Genomic DNA, 5,198 nt, shown 5'->3' on the forward strand with positions numbered 1-5,198 from the left:
CCCAGGTTCAAGCAATTCTCCTGCTTCAACCTCCTAAGTAAGTGGGACTACAGGCATGTACCACCACACCTGGCTACTTTTTTTGGTATTTTTTGTATTTTAGTAGAAATAGGGTTTTACCATGTTGGCCAGGATGGTCTCAATCTCCTGACCTCGTGATCTGCCTGCCTTGGACTCATAAAGTGCTGGGATTACAGGTGTGAGCCACTGCACCCAGCCCATCCTTGTTATTTTTAAAGAAACAGTCGCGAAATCTTGGGATAGTCTTTATCTTGCCAGATTTTCAGAAATAACATGTTTGGCCAGGTGTGGCAGCTCACGCCTGTAATCCCAGCACTTTGGGAGACCAAGGCTGGAGGATCGGTTGAATTCAGGAGTTTGAGAGCAGCCTGGGCAACATGGCAAAACCCCATCTCTACTAAAAAAAAAAAAAAAAAAAAAAGTACATGGTGGCACACACCTGTAGTCGCAGCTACTCGGGAGGCTGAAGTGGCAGGATCCGTTGAGCCTGGGAGGCAGAGGTTGCAGTGAGCCAAGATGGTGCCACTGCACTCCAACCTGGGTGACAGAGTGAGACCCTGTCTCAAAATAAAATATGGCACATTTTAATAGCTGGCAACTGAATATGAATCAATAAGATGAAGATTAAGGCAATTAACCTTTGATTTTATTTTTAATCTTTATGGCCTTGACAACATTTTCTGAATTAGTTCACATACTAAATTAGTTTCTATCCCAGATTGCGTCTACAAAGGGCAGTAAAGATAAAGAAAAAGGAAGAGAATGAAGTATTTCAAGGACTCTGGGTGTTACTATGTCTAACAGAACATGGATGGATAGAAGGATTACAGCCTTCAACTTATTGAAAGATCCCACTGGGTGTTGTAAAGTGGGCCAGATCTTAAAACAGAAAAGTTGGATTTATAGGCCAGTTTGACCTAGCTCTGTAATCTGTTGTAAAGCACTTTCTTTCAGTGTCTTTGCTTCTAAATCAGTAAAGTAAGGCTATCCTATCCTACAGGGCTTCGATGAGGATTTAGACCCTCTGGGAAGGTGTTTTATAAGCTACGAAATGCTAGATGGATCTCCAGCTATTCCGTAAGACTGCTTCTGATAGCATCTGCTTATTGAATAATAGTACAAGACTCTTGGTGTTAGGGTGGGAGAGAGAAAATTATAACTTATTAAGATCTTATTCTTCATGGAGAGTTCCATCCGTGACACATCGATTTCACATACCCTGTGCCGGATACAGTTTTATATTTTCAGGTGAGTCAAGTACATTTTAGAAATGTTACACAGCCACAAGGCAGAAGTGAAAGCCAAAATTGGGTCTAATTTAATTACAAATTGTTTCTGCCCTGATTATTTTGAAGATGAGGGAATTAGGTCCAGAGAGGGGAAGTGACCCAAAAGTAACAAAATAAGGAATTATCCTGGGGTGTAAAGTCTGTAGCCAGAGGCAGACCATCATATTTCCGTGCAAATGGGTAGGACAGAGTGGTAGTTAGTTTGTGGAGGAAGGACGGAAGACTACATCCTTGGCATCTAACAACCAAAATGATTAAGAAAAACTTTATTTCAGCCGAGCGCAGTAGCTCACACCTGTAATCCCAGCACTTGGGGAGGCCAAGGTGGGCAGATCAGAAGGTCAAGAGATCGAGACTATCCTGGCCAACGTGGTGAAATCCGTCTCTACTAAAATATAAAAATTAGCTGGCATGGTGGTGTGCACCTGTAATCCCAGCTACTCAGGAGGCTGAGGCAGGAGAATCGCTTGAACCTGGGAGGTGGAGGTTGCAGCCAGCTGAGATCACACCACTGCACTCCAGCCTGGCAACAGAGTGAGACTGTCTCACAAAAGAAAATGAAAAAAATTATATATTTCAGATGGATAAAATAAGCAAAAGGGAGGTGGTCCTTACTATAGTTTCATATTAACCTGAATATTATGATCGCTGTAAACAGGGTCGTATTCTACTTCCATGTCCTGCACATCTGCAGAATAGAGAAGGAAGACTTTAACTTTCCAGAGAAAACTTATTTCAAGTCTCCTTGAGCAGCAGTCTTAAGTCTCAACCCATAGCATCCAATCCTTTGTGTATCAGAGGGTTTGCCTCTCTTGCCCTGTGGTTAACTCAGATTGACACTTTCTATGCCTCAGAGCCTTTATTTTTGTCTCATCAGGGCACAGGTGCTGGTAGATGTGGCAGTGGGTACCTGTGGAAGATCCCAATTCTTATTTCTTGAAGAAAGATGTAAAATCAACTGAGTATGAACATAGAGAACTATGAGTAAGACAGAAGTTGAGTAGAACGGGTTAAACCAGGATGTAACGGTATCGTGAGCACTGGTAAGAAAACTCTTAGGATTAGTCGTAAATTTAAGCAGGGTTGAACATCCTTCTTCAGCATGTTCAGCTATATGGATACAAGTGTGGAGTACGTAGAACATTGGAAAAAGGTTTGTAGTTTTGTTGAGTGCTTAGGACAAAGTGAGAGGGGCAGGCAAAGCATGGAAGACGTTGACTAGACAAATTTGAGGGGCTGTTTGGAGTAGTGTCAGCTAAATAGATAAACTCTAAGTGGGGTGAAGTATAACGAAAAGGCAGCTGTCTTCAGGAACTGAGAAGGGTTTGGGATTTATTCTACTTATGAGCCAAAAAGCTAGCCTGTTCCTGTTTCGTGGAAGCTAGCAGAAGAGATGAGACTCCTGACCCAGAAACAAAGAATTTCATCCATGACAAAAGCATGAGTCAGTATTTCTTGTTGCTTTTAATCAGTTCCTCATACTTCCCAAGTCTCTCAAGTTTGGGTGCCATAAGGGATCCATGATGGATGACTGTACCTGCTATAGACTGGATTAAGAGAAGCACACTGAGCTTAGGGAATTTGCCAGTTTTCAATAAGTAGAACAAGCCTGCTTTTTTTCTGGGGTAGAAAGTTACCTCATCCCTCAAGTTTGCTCAGTGCAAACACTACCTGGCAAAAGTCCTTGGCAAGAAAACTTAAAAAAAAAAAAAAAAAAAAGTCAGGGTCCAACATTTTTTGCATACCCATAAAGGTACAGGGGTGCTTAGGGCCCATGATAAACAGCCTCTTGCTACAGTGTATCAGTGAGTTATCAATGGAATCTACAGATTAAACTGGTTAGAGAGTAAGTCGGGAAGATATGAGGTGGTGGTTGAAAAGGCAAAGACCAATTAAAAGTGAAACTACTAGGACAGGCGCAGTGGCTCATGCCTGTAAACCCAGCACTTGGGGAGGCTGAGGCGGGCAGATCACAAGATCAGATCGAGACCATTTTGGCCAACACAGTGAAACCTTGTCTCTATTAAAATACAAAAATTAGCCAGGTGTAGTGGTAGGTGCCTGTAGTACCAGTTGAGAGGCTGAGGCAGGAGAATGGCTTGAACCTGGCAGGTGGAGGTTGCAGTGAGCCAAGATCGTGCCATTGCACTCCAGCTTGGGCAACAGAGGACGACTCTGTCTTAAAAGAAACAACAAAATAATTGCAGTCATGAGTAATGATAATTTCTGGGATTTGAGTATGAAAGAGGCTTATATACGGCAGAAGATACTATCAGTGAAGATGCAGTCATGCAGGGATGTCTAATCTTTTGGTTTCCCTGGGCCACGTTGGAAGAATTTGGGCCATACACTAATGATGGCTGATGAGCTAAAAAAGGAAAAAAGTCCATGCATACGAAAAGTTTATAAATTTGTGTTGGGACCTCATTGAAAGTGGCTCCAGGCCGTGGGTTGGACAAGCATGGAAGTTAAAATTAGGTGTAAGGAATACAAGTTGAACATCCCAAATCTAAAATGTTCTTTTTGAACATTGAACGGATGCTCAAAGGAAATGTTCACGGGAGCATTTCAGAATTCAGAATTTTAGAGGTGGTATATCCAGCCAGTAAGTACAATGCAAATATTCCAAAATCTAAAAAAAAACGAAGTCCACGCATTTCAGATAAGGGATACTCAACCTGTACCACTGGATGGGCTGATGGCGGGGGGCCAGGAGCTAAAGTCTTTTAACTGAAGTCTCATTGGCAGTCTGGAAGTGGCTTTGAAGAACAAGGTCTAAATCTGAAGACATGAGGCTAGAGGCTGAGTGGGAGACAGAGGGGTGGAGAGAATGGTCAGATCATCAGGGGATTAAGAGACCACCCACCCCATTAACCGCTAGGGTCCCTAGACGAGACAACCACGCCCAAAAGTTCTGTAAGAGGAGCAATGTCCTCCGACGAGACGCAGGTTTCAGAGAGAAGATACAAGGAATGTTTTCAACCTAGTCTCTAAACACAGGTTTGCTGGTTTCCACAGAGCACAGTGAGAAGGTTTCAGGTGAAGAAGGGTGGGAGATGGAATAAACTCAGAAAAGGACGTCGTAATAGGAAGTTGGAGCTAGGAATCAATGCGGGCTGGGCACGGTGGCTCACGCCTGTAATCCCAGCACTTCAGGAGGCTGAGGCAGGTGGGTCACTTGAGGCCAGGAGTTCAAGACCAGCCTGGGAAACATGGTGAAACCCCGTCTTTACTAAAAATACAAAGATTAGCCAGGTATGGTGGCGGATACCTGTAATCCCAGCTACTTGGGAGGCTGAGGCAGGAGAATCACTTGAACTTCGGAGGTGGAGGCGGCAGTGAGCTGAGATGGTACCACTGTACCACTCCAGCCTGGGTGACAGAGTGAGACTCTGTCTCAAAAAAGAAAAATCAATACAGAGTCTAATACTTCTTGGGGGAATCAATGTAAGTGAAAATAAAGGCATATTAGGAGTTCTAGATGTCTGTGGCTTAATCCCAGTATAATAATTATGGAATTATAAACACATCGGTCCCACTTCTCAATCCATGAGAAATAAGGCTTTGGGCTTTCCTGAGGTATTTTTTATATCCTTTGCTTTATTGAATTCTCTCAACACCTCCAAGAATTAAAAACATGATACCAAGGAGGACATAGTCAAGACTGAAGGCACAGCCATCTTAGGACCTTGGGACCAGACACAGCATTAGACTAGGATTCCAGACCTGGGTGTGTAATGAGCTGCCTCCCACAACCATGACAAAGCCTCCTGCAGGGAACAGCTCAATTGTCCCCACAAATGGTGACATCAGAGTGACACACAGGCCAGGATGTCCTAGTGGTGTTCCCCCAAGATCCATGGTGAAGCCACGTGACATCCGATCCGT

The sequence above is a fragment of the Piliocolobus tephrosceles genome, chromosome 21, assembly GCF_002776525.5.
Source record: "Piliocolobus tephrosceles isolate RC106 chromosome 21, ASM277652v3, whole genome shotgun sequence".
NCBI classification, from domain to species: domain Eukaryota; kingdom Metazoa; phylum Chordata; class Mammalia; order Primates; family Cercopithecidae; genus Piliocolobus; species Piliocolobus tephrosceles.